This window comes from Tamandua tetradactyla, chromosome 4 (assembly GCF_023851605.1).
Source record: "Tamandua tetradactyla isolate mTamTet1 chromosome 4, mTamTet1.pri, whole genome shotgun sequence".
In the NCBI taxonomy this organism is placed as follows: Eukaryota; Metazoa; Chordata; class Mammalia; order Pilosa; family Myrmecophagidae; genus Tamandua; species Tamandua tetradactyla.
In genome coordinates this window covers 70,490,349-70,515,556 of record NC_135330.1, presented here as the reverse complement: position 1 = coordinate 70,515,556, position 25,208 = coordinate 70,490,349, and the positions used below count along the sequence as shown (strand labels likewise).

The following is a 25,208-nucleotide window of genomic DNA, read 5'->3' as shown; positions in this document are numbered from 1 at the left end:
CAAAATAACTCAGGAGATAGGGTAAAGTGACTGAGGATGCAGATGAAGCAAAATCGGCTGGGAGTTGCTGAAGGATGAGTACAGGGGACTTCTTCACCTTTTTATGTGATTGCAATTATCTAGAATTGAAGGTTTTAAAATACTAGTTGGCATTTTCCTAATTCTCTTTGTGTCTTTTGTTTTGGTTTGTTTGCTTTTGCTTTTTTACTTTGCCTCTCCCAAACCTTTTACTGAAAGCCCACTCGGGTTGCACCCCTCCAATAAAAGCTCCTGACTGCTTTAATCTACTGATCTCAGAATTCCTGTCATGTTTAAGGTCTGCTCCATACCACTAAACATATTTTCTTATATTAGCCTCTGGTCATTTTCTGTGAGTTAACCTTGTGTCCCTATTACCTTGGGTATTTTTTTTTATTAATTTTTTAATTTTTAAAAAATATAACAACAAAACAAACACATTCTTAACATATGATCATTACATTCTACATATATAATCAGTAATTCACAATATCATCACATAATTGCATATCATCATCATGATCATTTCTTAGAACATTTGCATCAATTCAGAAAAAGAAATAAAGACAACAGAAAAAAATTCATATGTACCATACCCCTTGCCCCTCCCTTTCATTGATCACTAGCATTTCAATCTACCAAATTTACTTTAACATTTGTTCCCCCTATTATTAATTTTTATTCTGTATGTTTTACTTATCTGTTGATAAGGTAGATAAAAAGAGCATCAGACACAGGTTTTCACAATCACACAGTCACATTGCAAAAGCTATATCATTATACAATCCTCTTCAAGAAACATGGCTACCGGAACACAGCTCTACAGTTTCAGGCAGTTCCCTCCAGCCTCTCAATTACATCTTGACTAACAAAGTGATATCTATTTAATGGGTAAGAATAACCTCCGGGATAACCTCTCGACTCTGGAATCTCTCAGCCATTGACACCTTATTTTGTCTCATTTTTCTCTTCCCCCTTTTGGTCGAGAAGACTTTCTCAATCCCTTGATGCTGAGTCCCAGCTTATTCTAGGATTTCTGTTCCATGCTGTCAGGGAGGTTTACACCCCTGGGAGTCATGTCCCACATAGAGAAGGGGAGGGCGGTGAGTTTGCTTGTTGTGTTGGCTAGAGAGAGAGGCTACATTTGAGCAACAAAAGAGGTTCTCTAGGGGGTGACTCTTGGGCCTAATTTTAAGTTAGCCTGGGTATTTTTTGAGGCAAAGATTAAGTCTTATTCTTTGGGGTAGATCCCACACTGCCAGATATAAAGCTGGGCTCAGTAAATGCTTCCTAACTGATGGATACGCTTCGTGGTATGCTGAAGTGAAAAGTGTTCTGAAAAGTGTTGTTGCTGGGAAAAGGCTGTAGATTTGTCATTTTTTCTTTAAAACTCTTTCTGCATAGAGCTTGAAATATTTTATTTTACCTTTAGGGAGAATTGGCTTAAGAGAAATTTTTCACCCAAGTGAAGCATTTTGTGTTAAGTAGTGATTCAAGAACAACTGATGCAAATGCTAGTGGATAGTTTATCCTCAAAGGAGACTTAACAAAATAAAATCCTGTATGTGGGAATTATCTTAGAACTCTGCATCTCTTCCCACAGCACAGTCTAATTGAAGGAGGCAGTAGTAGAGTGGGAAAATATCAAGAAAATATCAGTAGTTAGTGTTCAAAATTTTGCCTGGGAGCCATGTAAAAATCCATCTCATTTTAGGCTTGTCTATGCTGGTTTAAGGCAGGGTGACGGCCAAATTCAAAGGGAATCTCATTTAGCTGCAGTTGCTTCTTAGTTTCCTCACACACAAACAGATCTTTCGAAATGCTTAGAACTGGTGCTTTTTTCAGACCAGGAGAAGAGCCACTGTAGGAAAGAATCCAAGGAAAGTTTCTCCTCCCAGAGGGGAGCACACAGAAACCAATCCTGTGCTAGGAACTTCTCCCATCTGTAAATCGTCCTGGGAAGGAGATGGCACAGCCTCCCTCTAGATTAGGGAAAAATCCCTTCCAACAGCCCACCCTAAAACTCTTCGCCCTCCAGTTTATTATGATCACGGACACTGTTGTTAGGTATCTTTTGAATTTGCAATCCATTGGTTTGTCTCTCAACCTTCTCTTCCCCAGGGAAAATAATCCCTGGAGAGGATGGATCAAGGAAGCACAATCTTCTGGTATTCAGACAGGGTATAACAAGCCAAAAATACAGAATAGCCCGCTTTCACCTCCCGTACCTTAAATTGAACAAGGGTCAGGCTTCATTAAAAACACAAAACAAAACTATTCTCTATTAAGCAGTGTGTGCATGGATTGCTGGTAGAAAGGGTAACAGCAAGACAGAGTTAGGTTAGACTTCAGGAAGAATTGTGGGGAAGTGTAAACTTGAAGGAAGAGTTGGAAGCCTTGCGAGGCCTTTGCCCCTAGACAATCATTAGTCTTGGATGATTTCACTGTAGTGAACTAAATGACCTATTGAAATCCCTTTCGACTATAGGGTCCTTTGATTCTAGAAACTCAGGAAGTTTCTCTTCTGCTCTGGTTGTACTCTGAACTCCATGTGAGTGACCTTGGCAGGGTTTAATTGCTCAGTTCTTAGGTTTCCTCAACTGTAAAACACAGGTGGTTATAATGGGTGACAAGTCCAAGTGTCCAGGAAACTGTCAGACTCTTAGCTGCCAGATCACTGCTAAATAAGGTGGCACTTTCGAAATAATTACTCATGATAGGAAGCTTAGCTTATACAGACAAGTACATTGCAGAGAATTTGAATGAAAGTTTTCCAGAGTATCCAAAGGGTGTTTTCCTCCAGAGTTAATGCATTCCAGTGTCCTTTTAGGTGTGCTTTAAATAAAGAAGACTTCTTTTTCCAAAAGGGAGTTCTGAAGCAGCTTACATTCCTTTTTCCCAACACCCTGGAATGCCTTCTAACAACAGCAGGAGTTAAACATAAGCACAATGCTGGGTACATACTATCTTTCAATAAATGTTTATTTCTTGACTGATGTTATGGGATGCGGCTTCCACATGCAATGAAAATGCCCACATTCAGTCTTGATGGCTTTGGTGGAAATGTCTAGTAAAGCAGAGCAGCAGAGAGGCCCCTCTGGAAAGCTATTGCGTAAATGGTGAGTTCTTTTTCAACAAAGGCTTTGGGCTGACCATGACTTTGAGAGCCAGGTTTTGTAAACAAGCAACCATAACCACAAACCACAAGGCATTAAGAGTATGTGCACAGGAAACAGGGGAGACATGTGTCACATATTTCCCTATCTTGTCCACTACAGTGAAATGCAGAGGGCAAGTGGCCTTGACTTTGAACATAAGGGCAGATATGTGTGACAGCTGTTACCCACAAGGCAGGTTTGTCTATCTGACAGTGCCAAATATCTCTGAGCAGTCTTCCCAAGCACAAACCTGGAGCTACACTCTATCCTCCAAGGTGGGCCCTGGGTAAATGAAGATTTAGACAGTGTGGGTGAGAATGATTATTTCTTTGCATTTCTGTTTGCGCAGTACAGAGAACACTGGGTCAGAATCAGGAAACTTGGCGCTGGTCTCGGCTCCTTGGCAGACACTGTCACCTTAGACAAGTTTCCTTCCCTCTCTGGGTCTTGGTTCCCCACCTGCTCACTGACGGATTGGTTATTCAGATACTGGGGCCCTGCCACAAACTTACTAAATCAGAATCCTCTGAGGTGGGGTCTGGACAAGAGAATTTTGCTAAAGCTCCTCAGGTGACTCTGCCAAGAAAAGAACCACTGGATTGATAGTTCTCATAGGCTGAAAGATTCTATGATTCTCCAGGATTGAAAGAAAAAAAAAAAGTCATCAGGCAGCTCCATGAGGTCAACAGTTTATCATTTATCCCCTATGTGCTCTGGAGCGAACTCCGCGTTCGTGTGGTTTCCCCAGGTAGCATTTGGGCTTGGTTTTGAATATTTATACTATGTGGTGAAAATACCCGTGTTCTCATGCTTGAATACATTAATAAATAATGAAGATGATCCTAAAATCACCAGACATGACCTCATGGGTTGCCCTTATTCTAATGGAATCTGCTGAGGATGCTTATTTCCCCCTCCTGGTAATATGACCTACAACCTCAGAAATTCTCTAAGAGGGACTTCTGAGGGAGCCCTCTGGCTGAGTCAGACACATTAAGAAAGGTTGTACTCGCCACTCTTTCCCTGCTCTATAGAATATTTTCTCTTCTCACTCTATACACTTTCCCTGAAGGTCTCATATACATCTGTGGATTGACAATGGTGGTGAGGTTAAGAGAGTATTTGGCCAGGTTGCCCAGGAAGGCCCCGATGCTGCCCTCTGGCCAACAGCCCTTCTCCCTGGGGTCTTTGAGGGGAACATCTGCTCAGAGAAATTCTGTAAGGAAAGACTACGACTCTGAGACTTGGATTGCAAACCTTACTGTGGAGCCCATCTGCCTAGGCTGAGCCCAGGCAGAATTGAGAGCGCCTTTGACTAGGCATGAGACAGCTTTCTTCTTCTTTCCTTTTTCTATAAGTCCACTCTTGGGCCCTGGCCCTCACTATGTCCACTGGGGAAGAAAGTCCAAGCAACAAGAAGACAGCACAAGAAGTTGGAAGTCAAGCCAAAAGGGCATTTGTGTCACTACCAGAAGCAAAGCTGGGCCAGTCTGTCCACCCCAGCCCTCCCGGGTGGTGGCTGCTACAGTCTGGACAGATGGAAGAGTCCAAAGAGGGAATGTCAGAGAGCACCAAGGAGAAGAAAGATGCTACCTGTCCGGCAAGAGAGTGTGTCTGAAGAGAGAAAGGGGGATGACCCACCTTTTCTTACAGGTGGCAGCAAAGCCTCCTGAGAATGGATTCTGGCACCCCCAGGGGCTGTTGTCTAATTGAGTTCCCACCAAATGTACTCCTTGTGTTACTGGCACAGATCATGTCTTTCATCCTGTATTCTAGGATTTGGCACAGTTGCTGGCCCAAATGCTCCTAGGTCCTAGGCGCTCAATAAATTTAAATGAATGCATTAATGTTTGAATGAATGAAGACGATTTTGGTTTTTACAGAGATGTATTGGAATGTTTATAAAACCACATCCCCTGAGATAGAAAGGATGCCCTACTCAGACAGGCTGAAGCACAGATGGAGAATTCATTGGCTCGCCTCACTATAAAGTCCAGGAATGTAGCTGGCTTTGGGGACAGCTGCATCAAAGGGCTCCAAAGCTGTTTTCAGGAATGTGTCTCTCTCCCCTCTCTGTCCTGCTTTGCTCTGTGTTGACCTCATTCTCAGCAGCATTTCTCCAGGCTCGTCTTCCACCAGCTTAGCAACACCAGTTCAAAGGGAGCATTGCTTTTCTAACAGTTGCAGCCAAAATCCTGAAGTTGACACTTATCTACCGACTTAGGACACTTGTGCCTCCTAAAAGCAGCTAGGGAGCTGGGCGTATGGATGGGTCACCAACTCCCCAGAGCACAGGACTCCAAGGCCTCAGGGGAGGGAGGGACAGTTTCCCTAAGGCAAACCAGGCACACTTCCTGCAGGTGGGAGGTCACTGCTCGGGAGAAACCAATACAGAACTGCAGCGTCAGCAAGGGTAGTGCATGGGCTCTGTGGACCAACAGGAACAGCAAACCCATAATCAATCCATAAGTTACACCTTTCTGTTAAGGCTGACTTTTTTTCTTTAAGTTATTTTGTATAATCAAACCAAAACCACACACAAACATGAACATTCTTAACATACCAACATTCCATGTACGGTGTACGATCAACGGCTCACAATATCATCACATAGTTGTATATTCATCCCCATGGTCATTTTTTAGAACATTTGTATCACTCCAGAAAAAGAAATAAAAAGAAAAACCTCACACATCCCATACCCCTTACCCCTCCCTCTCATTGACCACTAGTATTTCCATCTACTCAGTAGATTTTAACCTTTGTCCCCCCTATTTTTTTTCTATACCCCTTACCACTCCCTTTCATTGTTTACTAGTATTTCAATCTACTCAATTTATTTTAACATTTGTTCCCCAATTATTTATTTATTTTTAATCCATATGTTTTACTCATCTGTCGATAAGGTAGATAAAAGGAACATCAGACACCAGGTTTTCACAATCACACAGTCACATTGTGAAACCCATATCATTATACATTCATCTTCAAGAAACATGGCTACTGGAACACAGCTCTACAGTTTCAGGCAGCTCCCTCCAGCCTCTCTGCTACACCTTGTTAATGTTAATTTTGAAGTTAATTATTTTGCTTTCATTGGAACTATTGGGAATGGGGAAATGAAAATATGCTTGGCTTTTAATTAGTAGATTTAAATTTCATATTAAAGTCGTATTCAATAGTATCCTTTTAGAAATAAGCATTGTTTTTCTTCTGGTTATATACTATTTACTCATTACCTTTTTTTTATTCTTCAGAAAACGCAGCAGAGTATAAAGAATAAAATAACCGGGTGGGTCACGGTGGCTCAGCAGGTAAGAATGCTTGCCTGCCATACCTGAGGACCTGGGTTCGATTCCCGGTGCCTGCCCATGTAAAAAAAAAAAAAAAAAAAAAGAATAAAATAACCATCCCGCATAATCTCAAGAAATGTTGACTATTAAAATTTTGTTTTATAACTTACCAAACTGTTTTTTTTTACTTTAGATATGTTATGTACCGTGCAATCTATTTTACAGAGTGTTTTTTAAGGAATTTATTTGATCATTGTACAATGTCTTGTGTTTATAAATATATAAATTTTTTAAGGCCGTCCTTTTCCTTTTTTCTCTTTAATGTTTTTATTGTAAACATTAACAAACAAACATACAAACGTTTTTGACATACAAACATTCTATACATGGTGTACAATCAATGGCTCACAGTATCACACGGTTGTGCATTAATCACCATGATCATTTTTTAACATTTGCATCTCTCTAGCAAAAGAACTATAAAAAAAAGGAAATTTTACATACCATACCCCTTCCCCCTTCCTCTCATTGACCACTAGTATTTTCATTTACCCAATTTATTTTACCCTTTGTCCCCCTCTAATATTTATTTATTTTTATCCATATTTTTTATTCATCCACTACAGGTATTTTTGACTATTATGTGTCTTGTAGATATTTTTTCTAGTTTGTCATTTGTCTGTCAACTTGCTAATAGTTATTTTTTGCTTGTTTTATTGAGTTTTTAAAATGTTTTTTATAGTCAATTCATTTTTTCTTCTAGTTTGGCTTTTATATCATGCTTCAAAAATCCTTTCCCACTCTAGGGTTATTACAAAATCTACATTTTCCTCTAGTATTCTCATTTCTGTTCCATTTAAAAATCTTTAATCCTTCTGGAATTTATTTTGACTTAACTTATGAGGTAGGTATCTTTTTTAATGATTAGAATTAGTTTTCCCAGCATCATTGATTAAATATTGCATCTTTCCCCACTGATCTGAATTGCAACCTTTAACAAAACTAATGAACTATTTATACTTGATTCCATTTCTAGCTCTCTATGATGTTCCACTGACCCATCTATACCTATACTAGGGCAAAACTGCTTTATTTTATTTTGTTTTTTTAGTGCACATATGGTAAATTTTGTTGTACAGTTCTGAGTTTTGATAAGTGAAGAGAGGCATGCAATGACCGTCACAGTCAAGAAAGGGAACAGTTCCATCTTTCTCCCAAAATTCACTCATGTTCCCCTTTTGTGATCAAGTCCTTCCCCCTCCTTTAATTCTGGCAACCACTGATCTCTCCTCTGTCCCTATCGCTTTGCCTTTTCCAGAATATCATAAAAATGGAATCATATAGCATGTAGTCTTTTGAGTCTGGTTTCTTTCACTTAGCATAAACCTCTTAAAATCCATCCAAATTGTTTCCTGTGTCAGTACAGTACTCATTCCTTTTTACTGACAAATACTATTCCATTGTATGGATGGGCTACAGTTTGTTTATTCACTTCCCAACTCAGGAACATCTGGGTTGTTTCTGTTTTGGGCAATCAGGAATAAGGCTGCTGTCAACATCGGGGTTTTGTGTGAACACAGGTTTCACATGGTCTCACCTAGGACTGGGACTGCTGGGCTACACCCTTTTAATTACCATATATACTTGAACATTTATGAAGTGTATCAGTATTTGAAAAAGAAAGTGACTGCCTCATTACCTTATTGCCCTTCTCTTCTTCCTCGTCTCCTTTTTCTTCCTCCTCTTACTTTTTCGGTTACCTATTTCAGTTGTACTAAATCTGATTGGTTGATTCGTGTAGACAGCCACCCATGACAAGTCCTGATTCTCCCATCAATGCATTGAGTTCCTGAAACTAAATCATGAGTAGCCCCCAAATCTGAAAAATACAACAATTTATGATTTTGCTGATTGTCCCACTGTTACAGACAAAAGCAGGCAGACGGTACGTAATATGATACTGAGGCATTGTTTGTTTGTACTCAAGGCATAAAGACCCAGGCAACCAACCACCCCGAATCAGGGGAGCATGTGGGTCCAAAACCAGTGGGCAGAGGGCTCTGAGGTCACGTCGCCACAACAGCAGAGGCAGTCCTGGGAGCTGTCACCAATTGCTCCCAGTAGCAGTCCAGACTCCTCTGAACCTCCTTGTTCTGACACACAGTTCAGTGCAAATGGTGGGGAAAATCATCCCATTAGGACACTGGAATTTCCAGGTTGGAAAGGGCCCTGACAACTCCCCAGGTTCCTTGCTTGGAGGCAAGATTACATTTTAGGCAGATGAGGGGCAAGGACTCTCCAACTTCCTTCAGCAGCTACTTCCACTACGTACCAATCCTCACCATCTGTGTGGCTAACCAAAACCTCTCTTGTTTCATTTTAAACACATTTCCTCCTCCTCTTTCCTCTGAAATGACACCAGCAAACTGTTGCAAAACTAGAAGAACCACTTGTTCAAAACCAGCCCTGAGTTTGGTGCTTTCGTCAGGGTAGGTAATTCCAATTATGTTGTTTATCCATTTAGGCATATGGGTCTCAGCCACCTCAGGGACTTCCTTTTAATTTGTTTTTCTCCCTTTGTTAATAGGATAAGTTAAGTGAAAATGAGTTGTCTTTTATGGTAGAGCCTGCAAAAAGGAAGCCGCTGCAGATTCATCTGTGTAGCATTCTGCGTGCCTTACCGAGGGTGAAGGCATCAGAGAAGAATCGAAGTCGCCTGACTGCTCTGTCGCTCTGGTGAAAGCCCAGTTCCTACTCCATGTCCTATGTCAGGAAAGAACCAGTTTCTTTTAAGGGTCCATGAGGCCCTCTGGGTCCCCACCTTTTTAATCCATCCTGTGGTTTTCGACCCATAGTGGCGATCAATCCACAGCATGGTTTTCAAGCAAAGCATTTATTTGGTCCCAAGGCTGTCATTCAACATTTATTGAATACCTACTGTGTGGTGGGGAATAGAAGGTCAGTCCTTGACATTCAGGTTATTTACCATTTGCTAGCATCTACAGCTTGGAGATTAAGAATGAAGGCTCTGAGGCCAAGCCAGGGATGGATACAGGCTTTGTGGGTAAAGCTTATACAATTCCGAGCACAGAACCAGGCACTGGGCCTTGGAAGGACGCATGCCGCAAAAGGCCGTGACACCCCAGCTGTTTAGTTTCTCCGAGAATCTCTTTCTACGCCAGGCGCATTTAGATTGAAATATTTTCTGTGGGATCCAGGGCACTTGACTAAACAGCTCACTTGCTCAGTCGCCTCATCTACAAAATGAGAACATCAACGCAGTGGTGAGGTGAGGGCTCCCAAGACGAGGACGCAAAGCATTTAGCCAGGAGCACGGCCTGTGATGGGTGCACAACGAACGATGGCTATTATTGGGAGCATCGTTATCATTCTGAGCTGCCGTCCAGCAGGATTACATAATTGCAGACACCAACTTCCTGAGCAGAATTTAGGAAAGAGAAAGAGTGTGAAGTCCACGTTCACACATTCGCCCTAACCCAGCTTGCGTGTGTGCTGCCCCCTGTGATGTGATCTTGGAGCCCAGGGCTGCAATCCCGCCACGTGGAGGACGGCAGGTGCCCCGCCGGGGGTTGGGGTGGGGTGGGTAGGCTTCAATAGCTCCTCGCCTTGGCGCTGATTCACTCTGAGGTCATAAGGCATTTATCTTCAAAAACACTGTATTAATATCCGATTGTGCAATTAAACCAGACCTGTCTCGTTTTGCCTTCCTTGAGTAAAATGTGTTCATTCAGCACAAGTGAGGAGGGTAAATAGTCATTTTTCCCCCATTATCCTTGGAGTGGACCCGTGATAAACAAGAAAGGCCACTCAGAAGCTATTAAATCACATCTTTTGTATTTTCACAGCACGTTTCTTTCTGATTTTGATGCCTTGACCTTCCTATCAAGTGGTTAAATACATGCTTCAATGTTGCTAGCTTTCAAATTTTTAACTTGGCGTTCCAGCAACATTTTCCTGTTTTTTTTTTTTTTTCTTTTCAAGGCCAAAAAATATACATATATAACAAATGATTTACACATTCTCTACCTCACTGCCTATCGCTGTACATAAGTCCTGACAACCAGAATCTGAGTCTCAGCCACGCCTTCCTCTGTGAGAGGATGAGGCAATGGGGAAATACACTGATAAACAGGTTATCAGAGCAGACCACTGCTGCTTCCTCCCTTTGAGTTTGGTTTTTTTCCTTTTTAATCTTAGTAGAGTTTGAAGCCTGGAATATCTGAAAGTCTGATAAACAAAATGCAATTATGCCTCAGTTAATTAGGACCAGTGGTGTCTGCAAAGGGCAGTTGGGAGGGGGCTATTATATAATTTTCCCATAATTTCCAATACTCACCTATAGCCATCCCCGACTGCCACCCAATCTAAGAAAAAACAGCATCTTGCTGTGCAACATGACTTCGAGACAACCTCCAGCCCCTCTTCCTACCAGATTGCTGACTCTTAAGTGCCTCCTGTGTAGAAATTCTGACAAGCAAAGCAGACAGAATAGAATACTAAAAGAGTAATTGAATAAAAGTAGCAGTAATAGAGGTTAATTGAATTATCTGAGGGTTAACCAGAAGAACCTATTTGTTTTAATCTTTGTGGTACAAAACCACTCTTACGATGCATTAGTTCATTTCTTGCCTTAGCAGATTGAATGACACTAACATAAATTTCATGATTCAAAATCTTATAGTGGGCGGGCCACAGTGGCTCAGCAGGCAGAGTGCTCGCCTGCCATGCTGGAGACCTGGGTTCGATTCCCGGTACCTGTCCATGCAAAAAATATATATATATATATTTATATCTTATAGCATCTCATAGCCATTGTTGGGAAAATTGTGGCACAAGGCAGTGCCATGGAGTCACTCATTTACCGTTTCTTCCACCCAACTGTGAGTTCAATAAACATTTGTTGAATTGACTTGTGGAAAGCCACGAAGAGAGAAGGAGTGCTGGAAGCCCTACTAGATTATGCACTGAAACCCGGGCCAAGTCTTACAGCCCAGTACCATGGCTCGTGCAGAGGAGACATTCAACAAATGCTTGCTAAGATAATAAGGTAATGAGGTAAGGATGCTGTGAAAAGAGTGTTTAAGTGGTTCACAGATTTGCCCTAGTTTTAGCCTTTGTCTATGTGAGCATATTGACACGAAGCATTAGTTACTTGAACATGATAAAAATGCACACACACACACACACACACCCTGGCCATCTCTAGGACCCTATAAATGGACCTAATTTAGTTGAGGAGATCAAGGAAGTTCTCTTTAAAGAATGACATTTAAGTGAGACCTGATGTAAGAACAGGACTTAGGCAACAGATATCATGGAGTCTATTCCTCACAGAGGGCTCAGCACACGAGAAGACCTTGAGGGAGAAAGGAGTCTGGTACATTCCAGGAACTTTACAAAGCACAGGGAGCAAGAGCTGGGTGAGGCGGGGCCTGAGGGTCACGTGTGAGGGATGCCTTATTGCCTCCTCGGCATCCATGCACCTTTCTTCCTCCACAACAGAATCCTGACCGTGATCAGTGGAGCCAACGTCCTCCACACAGTCGCATGTTTCAGGGGACACTCGCCACATGTTCCCAGCTTAAGGGGCAGCTCTCAGTTGGTCTATGCCAATCAGTAAATGACATTTCTCTATCATTCTTATTAGGCTAAGGGTGTGCACATGATCTAACAGTGAACCCATCAGAAAGAAGAGAGAAGCTTAGATTCCATGGTTGTGGAAAGTCTCTCTCTATCTCTTCCACGGTGCTGGTTACCAACAGTCAACTCAACCTACCGGGACACCAACCCTTGGATAAAACCCATGCTGAGCATCACAGATGGAAAGAACCTGGTTTCTTCATAACATCACTGAGCTGCTGAATCTATTAGCTCCCCAAATTCACTCCTCCTTTGGATTCTTGAACACTGAACAGTCCTCATTCTCCTAACTCCACGGTAAATCCTTATCTTTTTTGGGGGGTGCCCTTACACCTTGTGATCTCTAAATGTGGTTGTTCTGCAAGATTCCTCTGAAATTCTCTCCACACTTTCTCCCTAAGAGATCTCACCCATGCCTTTGGCTTCCATCTTTACTTGAGGTTCTGCTCACCAAGTGATGTCCCCACATCAGAAATAATTGCTTAAAATGTATATGAAGAAGCCAGACAGTGTTTCACAGAACCCAAGAACAGGATACATATCCAGAACACTCACAGCCTTCCAGGGACCCAGACAGCTGGTCCCAGGCTCTCTTTCAGAAAGCGTATCTGCATCTGCCTCATCCTCCTCCATACAGCAGGCCAGCTTTCTCTGCTTCTCCATGTGGAAGAACCAGGGGAGTAGCTCCTCGCCAATGGTGCCAATCGCATCTTCAGTTTCTCAGAGAGAGAAGGACATCAGTTTCTCAGCTCTAGTCCCAAAGGCGAGGAAGAATTCTGATTGACCCATCTTGGGTCAGGTGCCGCTGGACAGGGTTGGGCATTTACATGGCGACTTCCACAGGAATCATGAAAGAATCGTGGTGGCAACTGGCAGTTGCCAGAAGGAGGGAAGGACCAATTCTCAGAAATGGGGAGGAGAGTTAGGCTGCCAGAGTGAGGGGGTCCAGTGCAAACATGACTCTGTGAGTGAAGAAGCAACTCTCAGAGAAGTTCAGGGTGGAGCAGACGTTCCAAAACTTCACCCAGGCCAGAAGCCCTTTGAGGCCTCCCTCTCTCACCATCCACTCACTTCCCCAATATCTAATGAGACACTAGTTCCTATTCTTTCAAAGTACTTCATATCTGTCCCTTTCTTTTCCCACTCTTTCTCCCTCATCTCAGTCCTTATTGCCTCCCCTGGGTTCTCTAATAACCCCCCTGGTTTTCCAGCCTAAAACGACCAGGAACAGGTTAGGTCCCTGATCTAAAAGCCTCCAGTGTCACCTTGCTGCCTATAAAATGAAGATCACACCCTTTGGCAGGCTATTCCATATCCTCCCCAGCTGCCTGCAGCATTGCCAGCTGCGATCTCTGCATCTGTGACCTCCATGGCCCTTCCTAGCAGGAGTGTCCCTGTCATGTCCCCTGGCTTTGACTTCACCCACCCTCTAGCCTCAGGAGTGGGGATTGAATGGCTTAAGCCCGCTAACCCAGCCCCATCGTCCGGCCCTAGCAACTTGTTCCAGAAAAGGCACTGACCTAGGACCAAGGCAGCCAGAACCTCTAGGCCCCATCATTGGCTCAGGGTAGAGAATGAGGGTTCTGCTGACAGGGCTGGGACACAGAGGTCCTTTTTCCTCCTGGACACGATAGAGATGCTTGTGGTCCTAAGAGCTGCCACTAGCCATCTCGGTGGTCAAGAATGGCTGGAAACAGGACAATTTGCCTCAATACATTTTCCTGAAAGCCAATTAGCTAAAAGACCATTCTTGAATCAAATTAGAAAAGTATGCATTTTCATTGACTGTTTGTTGTTGTTGTTGTTGTTGTTTGCATGGGCAGCCACCAGGAATAGAACCCAGATCCCTGCCATGGCAGGCGAGAACTCTGCCTGCTGAGCCACCATGGCCCACCCCTTCATTGACTGTTTTAAAAAAGAATATTCGTCTCATGTTTTTTAGCTGTTGCCAATAATATGCTTACCTTTGGAGGTTTGATGAATTTAGGTGAAGTTATGTGCCATGATTCTCTGCTTTATGGAATTCTGTTATAGTTGCATATTCATTCACCTAAACTTAGAGTATTTTGTTCCTTAATAAAAATATAACATTAAAATTTTAATTTTCATTAAAAAAAAATGAGCAAGAGAACATTCCTTAAATTATGTCTTTGGCAAATCATTTAGCAGATTGACTGAGAGCCAAGGAGGTGGAATTAGGATGAGCCCATAGAAGGGGAAAAAGGCAACGCAAATGGTGTGGCTTTGAACTCTGGATTAGGTCGTGACAAAAGCCTGCAGACCTGCCGGCTTCTCCCACATCAGTCAGCTCCTTCGGGATAAGAGTTTTAGCCAAGTTTGGTCTACCTTTTGTCACCTGCAACTGAAAGCATCCTAACTGATACAACCATGTATCTTTCTGAATACTTCCAAAATTCTGGCTGCCTAATCCTTGGCTCCAACCAAAGCAGCCCACCCCTGTTTTCCCGGACACCCTTCAGGCCCTCCCACCGCCATGACGGTCCTCGTGGTTCCTTCCCCGGCCCCTCCAGCCTCTCCTCCTGCTTCTGGTGGAGCCTCCTCAGCAGTGACAGCCCTGCCTCGTCCCTTCTTCCTCTGAATTACAGTCCAGTTTTCTCCAGCCCAAGGATCAAAGACGCTCTTATTTAACCCAGAAGGCTACGGGAATGGAGGCGGCTCTGGGCTGGCTTTTTTCCATCCCTCATCCTGAACTAATCCTGGTTGGTGGCTGTCTCCTCCTCTCTTTGTGCTTGCCCTGGTCCCTGTCTCTTAGTCAGCAGAGGGTTGGTGGCCCCTCGCAGACCCCCTCCCCACCTTTAACCTCAGGGTAACAGTAAGGAAGAGCTACTGAGCATTTTCCAGGTACCGGGTACAGCCCTGACTACCTCACAGAAGAGTCCTCAGTGTAAGCTTCACCTATCATCGTCTTTACAGATAAGGAAACTGAGGTCCGGGTCCCACAACACAGCTGTGATTTCCACCCAGCAGTTTAATTCCAGTTTCTGTATCCAGTATCTGCATTCCAGCTCTTAACCCACTGCTCCTCCTCCCGCTGGGGCTCGCTCCATGTGTTTTGTTACTGTGGCCACCAGGCTGGAAAGGAAGAATAGCCTTTCCAGGTCCAGTGCTCTGGTCTGTTTTTCCATGAAGACTTACTTTTGGGTTGAAAGCCTCTTTCAACCTAGCAAGCTAATGCCAGGGATACATCAACAGAGCAGAAGACAGTCCATTTTCAAATAAAAAACCCTCTTTTGGCTTGAAGCAAGTTCGTCAGCCAGATCCCCTCCCCTACCGGCTATGTTTTCCTGGTGCCGCTTTGCAGAAATCTGCATCCAAGAGCCACGTGCAAGGTGGCTTCTGCGATGGTGAGCGATTGCCCGACAGACGCTCAGGCTGGAGCTCCAGCCAGGAAATCATTTCAACTGCATCCTGCATGCCAAGTTCAGGGGGCAAGGGAAGGGGGACCTGGCCTGGTTCCGCTTGAATGGTGCCGAGGTATCCTGGAGCTGGGGGCTGGGTTATTCCCATCCCAGCAGTTAAGCCATTAGTCCAGCCAGGTCCCCAGTGACCCTTCCTTGCCAGAGGCAGCTGTGCTTCTCCCCCAACTCTCTGCCAGGGCTAGGAAAGCCGCAGGCTGTTGAGGAGCTACAAGACTGCTCCCAACTTCCTCCTGATACAGAGAAGGGTAGATCAGCCCAATTGAAAGATGGGGAAGTGAAGGCAAAAGACTTATTAGGACTATGCAGGTCACAGCGGTTGTCAGGGGTGTGGATGACCAACTCCCGATGTCTCTTCCAGCTCCAAGCTTTCTCTCCCTCTCTCTGTCTCTCTCTCACCACCCCTGCCCCGACAGGCCAAGGTCTCTGCTTTATTACCCAGACCCCTTCACATCACTTTCATTCCTTCACAAAGTCCTACCTTCCTCTGGAAGCCTTCTGAATACTAATTTGAGCATAAAAGAGCTCCGGGGGGAAGGAAAGAACTCAGACATCTACAATCTACATTATATCTATAATCAACGCAGGCAAGGGTGGGGATGGAAGAGGAAGCAGAGCTTGGGCTGACAAGGCTACTGGTGGGAGGCATGTCTCAGACCCCAAAAAGCCACTCTGCTTTTCTGTGCAGAACTGGCCCAACTCCTCCTTCATCCCTTTCTTTCTCCTCCAAGTCCCTCTACTGACCCCCCTTTTGTTGTTCCTCCCTCTTCCCCAGAATAGATCAACACTTTCTGAACAATTACTTAATATCAACTAGGAAAGTGAGGCCTGAAAGACACCTTAGCACTCATCCTGTCTGTGATGGTTGGGTGCAGGTGTCAAGTTGGCCAGGTGATGTGCCCAGGTGTCTGATCACGGAAGCACTGGCCGAACCCATTGCTGCAGGGATATTTTGTGGCTGGTTGACAAACAAGACTGGCTTACTAAATCATCAGTCAGTGGATGGCATCTGTGACTGATTACATCTACAATCAACTAAGGGCGTGTCTTCCACAAATGAAAGAATCCAATCAGTTGGATTTGATCCAACCAGTTGAAGACTTTAAAGGGAGAAGAGAGAATTTGTGCTGCTTCTCCGCCTGGGAGCCTCTCCTATGGAGTTCGGAGAGACCCTTCATCGGAGCTGCCAGCTTCACAGCCTGCCCTATGGATTTTAGACTCTTGTGTCCCCACAGTTGCATGAGACACCTTTATAAATCTCATATTTAGAGATATCTCCTCTTGGTTCTATTTCTCTAGGAACCCTGACTAACACGCTGTCCAAATAATTCAGGAAACTGAGGCCCAGGAAGGAACCATGTCTTGAACAGGGTCACTCAGCTAATGAGCCATAAGGTTGAGGCTAAAAACCAGTACTCTTTATTTGTGCCTTACTTACTTACAAACGCCCTCCGCAGAGATGTGCAAGCAAGTTCCCCAGTAAACTGGTCAAGAATCTGTAAAGTGATCAGGAATCACTGAAGTGACTCATTTTTCTTCAAGCCTGCCCAGGGAGCCTCAACTTGGCCTGTGGATTCTACTTCACCCAATCACTGTCCTTCACTGAAACAGATGATGCTTCCAAAGCAGGTCATGCCATGTGGCCAGAGAGGCAGTGGCCAGTGCCAGGGCCCCATACCACACAGCGCAGGTGCTTTCTGCCCCTGGCCAGTTGCAGAACCAGCTCTGCCAGCCCTGGAGTGGGCAGAAGCCCAGGACTCTCAGAGCCTCTTCCCACACAAACCCAGCCAAGCTGACTGCACTGCTGCTTCCTGCCCTCCCAGGCTGGGCACCTGTCTTCCCTCTGGGCCTCAGGATGTCTTTGAGGGTTTTTTCTGTTCCCTCCTCCTCACAGCTATGGCTTCCTTCCAGTGGCTGTTTGGGGTTCCTGTTCTACCTTTCTGGGAACACCCTAGAAAGAGCGTCACCTCCGCCTTATTCTTGGACCAAAATTAAGAAATGCCATTTTGAAATCCTGACAGATCTAAGAGTGACAGGATGGAAGCTCCAGAACTTTCCGGACACTTGTAAATGCCCAGAATTGTTACTTCTCAGGGAGTGGTGAGGGGAAGGGGTTAAGAATGAGGCACACGACATGAGGGCTTGCATTTGAGCTGTCTTAGAAAAAGTCAGGGTGAGTGTCCCAGGAAAAGACTATTCATAGGGCTTCCTTCCACACACTCAGCTTTTCGGGGCTGGAGCTGTGTGAGAATGAGTCAGCAGATGGGAAGGCTAATGGTGAACCTGGAGAAGCAGAACTGCTTCCCATGACAGGGGAAGTGGAGGCTGTGAGACTGCACTTTTCAGCAACCTCTGCTCGCATGCCTCCCCACCTTCCTTTAAGCCTGTGATCTGTTCATTTGGTAAATTGGCAATGTGGTAAGTTCCAATTCTGTGAAACAAAATTTAAATTAGCAAAAATGTCCAGTGAGCCCCTCTTCCCACTTCCTCTCCCTTACTTTCTCTGCACTGACTGTGCCATACGCCAGGGAAAAGGCCCCATGCCCTGCGATGTGGAAGGCTGCTCGGCCAGTATTTATGCCCCTCTATGCATCTGCCAACCTGCTGACTCACTCTAGGATGGACTCCCATTGGAGACTGAACCTCAAGCCCCAGGTCAGGAGGTTTTACGTTTATTGTCTCATTCTTACAGTAAGCCTGTGAGGCCAATATTGATATCTCGCTTTCACAGATGAAGAATCAAAGCTGCTAGTTACCCAAGAGCTCCAGCCAATATGATTTATCAAGTATCTAACATATGCTAGGAGCTTGTGGGCAGTTTCTTGAAGATCACTGAAAATCCTTATTTTCCCCATGAGGAAACTGAGGCTCAGAGGGACTGAGGTCACCCAGTAAGGGGCAGTACCATGCCTGGCTTCCAGGTCTGCCTGACTCCCCAGCCTGTGCTCCCTCCAGGCCACGCTCGAAGGAGCCAAGCAGCAGGAACTCCAGCCAGGGCTCTGCCTCAAGTCCAGCACACCCTCTGCCTCTCCAGGAAGGGGCCCACTTGCATTGAACCACATGTCATCTTGGGCGTCCTGGTATCAGCACTGGCAGACTGGTCTCAGGGCAGACACTCCCATATTGCAAACTACACCTCTGTGCCTCCATCCTCCTAAAAAGGGAGAGGAGCAATGATTCCAAGGTGTTGCTTTAGCGAAAAGAAAGTTAAGAGCGGCTCCAGGGGGGTGCTTTCTTGGAATGAAGCCCACGGTGACCTGAGCAGACTACTGTCAGCCTCAGATTTGACTGAACCGGCCTTAAAGTTAATAGACATAACATCTACCTCCTAAGTTTTATCATGTCACAGTCACTCTGTGGTCCATGGTTGGAAAGTAGTATACAGAGGCGGTAATGAGGGCCAAAAAAAGGTTCTTCAAATGGGAATTTTTTAAAAAATATGTTTATTGGCAACTCTTCATCCACATACAGTCCAGACATGGTGTATACTCACTGGCTCACAATAGCATCGCATGGTTGTGTATTCATCACCATGAGCATCAGATGGGAATTTTGACCTCTGGTTTCTAAGAGACTCTAAGCAGTAGGAAGAATGATAGTTTAAGAATGCTTTTCATGCCAGGGAAAAGGTATAGGTAGTTAACTCTTCTTGAGGACATTTGCCCAACCACCTCATCAGATTTAACCCCTCCCCTCCTTCTGCCTTGACTCTGCTTTAATTTTTTGATGGCCCTTTCTCTGACTCAAGTTACATTGTATGTTTAACTTGTTCATTTTCAACCCACCCCCTCCCTCGAGAAGGTAAGCTCCACAGGGGCACGCACTTTGTCTCTTGTTCCCTGCTCTTCTCCAGAGGCTAGAACACATGTGGAGCCCTCAGTAAACGCATGTTGAATGAATTAATGAATGAATGAGTGATGAGTGAATGTATTTTGAGGGGTCATTTACCCACATGTAAATATCCTCCATGTCAGATTCTCTGGGGAGTGGGTGTCAGATTCTGGAATCTTCTGAAACTGCACTCCCCTCTCCTAAGCATCAGCAAGATGCAGAGTCTGCTTGGGGAAGGGAGAGCGGGCTGGTGTTTACAAGGAGACCCAGTTGAAACCTATTAAGCAGTATTCTACTTTGCTAGCTGCCGGAATGTGCTATACCAGAAACAGAACAGCATTTCAAAAGGGGAATTTATTAAATTGCAGGTTTACAGTTCTAAAGTTGTGAAAATGTTCCCAATTAAGGCATCAGGGAAAGATACCTTGGTTCAAGAAGGCCAATGACGTTCAGGGTTTCTCTCTCAACTAGAAAGGCACGTGGCAGACATGGCATGTCTGCTGGTTTTCTCTCTAGGCTTCTTGTTTCATGAAGCTCCCCTGGAGACATTTTCCTTCTTCATCTCTAAAGGTCTCTGGTAGCGTGGGCTCTGGTGGTTCTCCTAGCTCTGCAGCGTCTCCCAAAATGTTTCCTTTTTTAAAGGATTCCAGTAAACTAATCAAGACCCACCTGGAATGGGTGGAGTCACCTCTCCCTCGAATCACATACCCACAATTGGGCGGGTCACATCTCTGTGGAGATAGTCTAATCAAGTCTCAATTTATAGTGCTAAACAGGGTTTAAAGGAAATGGCTGCCTCCACCAGATGGATCAAGATTAAAACATGGCTTTTCTAGGGTGAGTAATCCTTTCAAACCAGCGCAAGCAGTGAACAGAGGATTGTGAAGACGCGGCTCCAACCCCATCCCGAGGGATCCCCATTCTTGAGAGATTCACCCCTGGAATGGGGCAGGGCCTGAAGTCAGTTATGGAAAGCAGGAAAGATTTCTGAAAAGCGCTACCCTAGATGAGTAGGGCCGTCCAGCCAGTGCACCCCGCGTCAGCACCCCTGGCGCCCATCGTGTTCCTTAATCCCCAGAGCAATGGCAAGGCTGCACGCACACGGGGGAAGAAGCTGGCCAGTGCTGTCTCTGTTTCCAGGCCGCACAGATAACAAGGCACTTGGAGTGCTTAGATAAAAGGGGGCTCTCCGTACAAAGGGCCAGACTGCACGGTCCCCACTGGAATGGGAAGCTGGCCCCTCTCAACTCATGATTGCCATGGTGAGATTAAAGGCTTCCTGTCGGAGAGCAGTCCCCTGAGCCAGACAACACTGGAGGCTGGCGGGCGGCCATGTGGTCAGGGCTGCTGTGGCAGCCAGGGCTGGAGGGATCGGCTCCCATCGCCAAGCTACCTGAGTCCAGGTAATGGTGTCAAGGCCAAAAGCATCCCCTCAGCCAGCAGTATGAGCCTGTGTGTGCTGTGGGCTAATGCTTTCCCAGACTCGCCACATCTGGCTATTGAGCCCTTGAAATGTGACTAATGCAAATGAGATACTGAATTTGCAATTGTATTTCATTTAAATTCAGTGTAATAGTCACATGACTACTAGCTACCACGTTGGCCAATGCAATTCCAAGTTTTGGACTACTGTTAGGGATGAGAGAACAGTCTCAGAGAGGAGAGGCGACTGAGTTGTGATGCTGGGATGCAAATCCGAATCTGACAGACTCCAGAAGCTATGCTTTTAATTGTCGTAATAATTGCCGGAATGAGTCCCACAAGTTGGCAGGGCAGGATTCCAGTCCCAGATCTACTGCTGACACCTCTCTGGGTTTCTGCCAAGACAGGTGATCTCCAAAGTACTGCCAGCAAGTAAAGAGAATGAAGGGAAGACAGCTGCCTGCTATTAGAATCTCTCAGACACAGAAGCATCAGGGTCCGCCCCCCAGTCCCTTCTGCTTACAGTTCTCACAAATCACTGGGCTTCTCCATGACCCAATAGTTAGATTCTCCTGAAGCTGGACTATTCCTCATCGCACCTCTATGAGGTAAGTAGGCATTATTATACCCATTTCACAGAGAAAGAAACTGAGGTTCATAGTGATAGAGTAACTTGTCCAGGGTTCCAGAGCGTGGTGGGTGGTAAAGCCAGAAATTGAACTCAGATCTGGGTGAGTCCAGCAGCTGAGCTCAAAAACCTCTGTTACATGCGCTTATGGGTGAAGCTGAGTCCCTGGACATCTCTTGGTTGAAATTTTGTTTCTGTATCTAGGCACACCCCGTGCACAGCAGGATCCTTCTACCCTGCCAGAACCCAGCAGGGATTCCTTTCTCTTGTCAACAGACCATCAAGGAACAACTAAGAATGTGGTGTGCAGGAACTGCTGATGGAAGGTCAAAGAGGAGGAAGGCAGCCAGCCAGCTGGGGCCTCTGCGGGCCAGCCCTCACCACCCTATAGTCCAACCATACCCCAAGTGGGGCTGGAAGAAGCAGAGGGCTCAGTGACCAGGGCATTGGGCTTGATTCCCAAGCAGTCATTCAGTGCCCTCAGGATCAAAGCAATCACTTCATCCACATTACATTGGAGCCGAGCTACAGACAAACACTCAAATGCCTTGCCCAGCATCCTTAAGGTGGAAGGGAGCGTCTCCTTCACCCATAGAGGCAGAAACCACCTGCACCAGGGGACACCATCCAGGCAGAGGGCTTGGAGATTGGGGTCAGCTCTGCAGAGCTCCCCGGTGACCACACAGTGTGCTCACACACACTGGCAGGCACACACACCTGCCCATGGGATGGGGTCAGAGAGGGAAAGGCCATGACTTTTAACTGGAATGGATTCTGTCTCCAAGAGAGAGAAGCCCCGTGCCGGACATTCTGGAAACATGTTCACAGGCCGCCAACCACTGCCCCAGGAAAGCATCAGGACAAACTCAATGGGTCCTTTGTAGGGAGGGCAGGGCCTGTCAGGTTAGAGAGCCTCCTTACACACCCATACACCCCCAAATGCACACAGTGCCCACACACACCACCTACTCTCACACACCTCATGTGCGCACACATAAACACCGACTTGCACATACTGTCATGCACACACATCACACTCACACACACAGTCGCATACGAACAGCACATTCACGTACACACACTCACACATACACTCAGCACAGGGCGGCGTCTAGAGCCCAGGGAGGACCTGATCCGCTTGTTGTTTCCAAGAGTGTGGGGGAAGTGGTGCTCTATCGCCTACTGCCCTTGGAGACACTTGCAGACAAAAGGAGGCAAAGAAATATTCAGTGAGCACTGCCCCACGCCGCCCAGGGAAGTGCCGGCCTTGGCAGGCTTGCCCGGGCCACCACCAGAAAGAGCTCAGGATTTGCCCTGTCTTCCCCTTGGACATGGATTCCCCTGGGTCTCCCCCGCTGCGCCTGCCCTGGAGGCGCAGGTCAGGGTCGGACACCCCTGCAGTCCCCAGTCTGGCCATGTGGAATTGCTGGGGAGGGCGAGACGGGGCAGCGCGGGGGGAGCTCCTTCTCAGGGGATTGCAAAAAGCAAGCAAATGGAGAGAACTTCTTGAAGACAATTCTGTTGTCAACATGAAGAAAGAGGGTCTGAGTCTTTGGAGAGCAGCATCCCTGGGTCTCCACCTCCATCAGTGCTGCCCCTAACTGAGAACCAGGTCATAGTTTCCCAGCCTGAGATCAGATCTCCCACGATGGTTTGCACAGAGGACCCTCCAAGCTTCTCAGCCAACTCCAGGAAACCTATCCAACCACCCTCCTGGAGCCTCCCAGAGCCTCCCATTGGCACAGCTGTGTCGCCTTGGGGTGAGACTCCCCCAAGCCAAGGGCTGTGGGTGCTCCAGGGCTGTCTGTGAGGCAGCAGGACCGTGGGGTCCTGGCACCAACCCCCCCCCACCCAAACCACTCTTCCACCCCAGAACCCGGCCTTCTTCCCTCCATGGCACAGGCCACACCACGCACAGGCGCCAGCAGCCTTGGCCTATGGACGGGACCCCTGTATTCTAATTGGTCCCTGAATGCGCACTAGGTTTAGATTCCCCCACCTCAGGACCCAGCACATTCTCCCATCCTCTCATTGTTCCTGCCCGACTGTGTCCTTGCCAAGAACAGCCTTGGGAAGTTGGGAGGGGAGGCTCTGCTCTGCAGGCTCACTTGGCCCTCAGATTCCGCCCGCCACTCCCAGAGCGCCCCCCCGCCCCCCAGCCCCCAGTTTCCTGCAGCCCTTTTGTAAATCCTGGAGGAGGAAGGCTCCTCTTCTGGTTTCCTGGCCTCACTTCTCAGCCTGCACCAGCCCTGCCTCGGAGAACTCAGAGTCCACATCCCCAGCCCAGCTCTACTGCCTAAGGGCCCAGGGAAGAGAAGGCTGATGTCTTCTCTCAGCAAGGACGACTCCGCCTCCTGCAGTGGATGCAGATGGAAGAACCTGTGCTCTCACAGGAGCTGGGGCAAGCCAGCTTCCTCTGACAGGGGAAGCCAGGAAAATGGGTAATTCCAATATCACCCACCACTGGTCAGCGATTTCACAGCTCAGCTTGGCTCTGTGATGGCACCTGGCCGGAAGTCCTGAGGAAGCCGGGGCCCCTTGGCCTATGCGTACCCCAGCCCCAGATTTGGGACAAGCATGACGCAGTCCAGGGTCCCGTCCCTAATGCTAATGCCTATCTTTCTTTCTTTAAACCTGAAACTTATTTGCAACAACTCCTTCCACCCTAGAGCCTCCCTTCGCCCACCCTCCACCCCCTGTCCCAACTCACCCCCTTGGCCTGGCTGTCTGGCCCCATCCCTTAATGAGACTCTGCATTTCCTATGCTGTCTTTGATCCAGATTTTAACGAGCTGGGCCCTCCCCAGACAGGCGCCCGGGCCAGGAGAACCAGCTCCTCCCCCAGAGTGGGTGCCTTTGAGGAAGTAGGGAGGCTGCAGAGAATTTTTGGTCTCTCCTGGCTTGGCGTGGGTCTCAGATTCTCACTGGGGATCAGAGTTCTCACTGGGACTCTCTGATGCTTTGGGAGTTGGGAATGGAGCCCCTCAGGTTGAAGATGCTGGGCACATCCCACCATCCTAGGCAGAGCTTCTCACCGGTTCACCCCACCAACACACTCCTACTGAGTATTTCCTGTGAGTGACACCGGCCCTGATCTTAAAGAGGCGGTGCACAGGCAGGCCGGAGAACAGACATTAAATTAAATGAGGGCATGGGACAGGCAAGGAAGGCTTTTTAAAGAAATCATGCTACCCACTCCTGGAAAAATGTCCAATACTTTAGTCTCCTAAACTGTAAACTCCTGGAAAGAAGGCACCATATTTTATTCAACTTTTTTTGTTTTTTTTTTTTAAGTTTCCTGAGTCTAACCTACAGGTTACTTTAGTAAAGGGTTGATGGTGGAACAACTGAGTAAATTCATGGACAAATGAATGAAATCAGGTTTGGGGCAGTGGCCCATTGTCCTCTAGAAGGAGACCTCCAATGCTGGGGGAGCAGGGGGACAAAGGAGGTGTCCTTTGTCCTCCTGACACTGCCTGGTGAGTGCATTCCTGGCCTTTGTTATTTTATGTAATGATCATGATGATGGAATCGCTGGGTTTTCAGTTCTTTATTCGGCAGCAGGTTGGTGCTCAGAAATTACAGGTGATAGTTTGTAGCTGTTGGACAGGGAGGAGGCAATGGCTACTTTGGTATCTATTTAGAAAGTGAGTGGATGGGTGAGTGGAAATGGCAGTGGGTCTGGGGTTGCTCTGATTGCCTTGTCTCTGCAAAGCCTTCTAGAGGGTTTGGTTCATTTGGTTCTGGTCTCTCCCATCCTA

At 46.4% G+C, this 25,208-nt stretch overlaps 1 long non-coding RNA gene across 2 annotated transcripts in view; it reads left to right on the top strand.

Annotated features, from left to right (window-relative positions):
* LOC143679053 (uncharacterized) overlaps nucleotides 1-10,134 on the top strand; it is a 51,548-nt gene extending 41,414 nt beyond the window's left edge. Inside the window, exons 2-4 of one of the 2 annotated variants that reach the window (XR_013173531.1) lie at nucleotides 6,434-6,490; nucleotides 8,892-8,958; nucleotides 9,057-10,134. This is a non-coding gene — a long non-coding RNA (uncharacterized LOC143679053). The remainder of the gene's footprint in view (nucleotides 1-6,433; nucleotides 6,491-8,891; nucleotides 8,959-9,056) is intronic. The other variant, XR_013173530.1, reaches the window with a different exon arrangement.
* The last annotated feature ends 15,074 nt before the right edge of the window (nucleotides 10,135-25,208 follow it).